Below are 1,383 nucleotides of genomic sequence, written 5' to 3' on the forward strand. Positions count from 1 at the left end.
AAATACCGATTACAGTATAATCTATATACAAAGCTAATAACAAAGTTATATACAGTTTAAACTCATATCCAGTAAACTTAAGTTGTAAGTTCAAGTATCACAACATACATTGACATGTATAAGTTAACGCCAATTGGTGTCGGTTGTAAGTTTGTTTCCTTTGACAGGACGCCAGTTATTAAAGTGCTTCCGATAAGTAGGACCATCATAACCAAAAACCCGAACGTTTTAGATCTACAGGAAAGCGTAAAAATATAGTTATATTTATTTTAAAATGTTAGGGCTTGGGTGAGCTTATAGTCTATTTCTTCGAATTTGAGTATGCAGGCGAGTTTTATGAGTTCACATTAGTTCTAAAATACTGTTATAGGCCCTAATTAAGCGGCTTTCCATGTTATGACGTAATGCTGAAGTAATATTAGTTCACCTGTACAGAAGAATTAGAATAAACGGAGAGAGAAGATAAAACTGCATGTCATTTGCCAAATACCAACTCCAACCAAAACATTGCTGCAAATGCAAGGTATATAGGCTGACTTAGATAAGTTGTAACATATCTTCTACAATAGAGATGTGAACTAAGCAACTCTAATATCAATTAAGGTGATACAGTTTAACTCGTGGCCCGTGGGTTTAATTTACAGAATGGAATAAGGGGCATATACATCGAATTAAACCGAGCGTGACGGAACAAGGTCGGTCCGTACAATATGGAAGTCTGTTTTATACACTTCGTGCCCCTTACTATAGTAATCACTTGGCGGGTGCACGGCCTACCAAAGATATGGCCTGATAATTCACATCTTACGTTTTACCTTATAATTCAAACGTAAAATGTGAATTATCCTATAGTAGGCCGTATCTCTATATAGTAGGCCGTGGTAATTAATCTGCTTATATAGTAGGGTGGGGGAAGATGGGACACTTTGTCAGACGAAACTCTTTTTTAATTTTATTTTTACGGACCCCCATTTAATGATAATCAGGAAAATAAGGTTACAGAATTATTCGACAGTATTATCACGACTTTATAAAACGCCCGTCAAGGCTGATTACTGTTTTTAAATATTAAAAAAATATGTAAAATAGAAACAGTATATTTTGAATAGGTAAAAAAATGCGAAATAGGAAGGTGCCACTTTTTAATGCTCGCTAAATCATAGTAAAGCCAATGATTTTTTTAGTTTGCGTGTGCAAACGATTAAACTAGTTTCATAGCTTCATAAAACAACCTTGAATATTTCGTACAGTTTGATTTTGTCTCATAAAACTAGTTTTCGTTTCGTAAAAAAAACACGGAGATATAAGCATGAAGAAAATAGGCAGGGGTCAATATGACTTTAATTTGAGGATAAAACAACAACAAATATCATTTAACGTTCT

At 34.1% G+C, this 1,383-nt stretch overlaps 1 protein-coding gene across 1 annotated transcript in view; it reads right to left on the reverse strand.

Annotated features, from left to right (window-relative positions):
* The window catches only part of LOC100175339 (nose resistant to fluoxetine protein 6-like), a 12,782-nt gene that overhangs the window by 1,407 nt on the left and 9,992 nt on the right, over positions 1-1,383 (reverse strand). The gene's annotated exons all lie outside the window — the stretch shown is intronic.

The sequence above is a fragment of the Ciona intestinalis genome, chromosome 10, assembly GCF_000224145.3.
Source record: "Ciona intestinalis chromosome 10, KH, whole genome shotgun sequence".
NCBI lineage: Eukaryota > Metazoa > Chordata > Ascidiacea > Phlebobranchia > Cionidae > Ciona > Ciona intestinalis.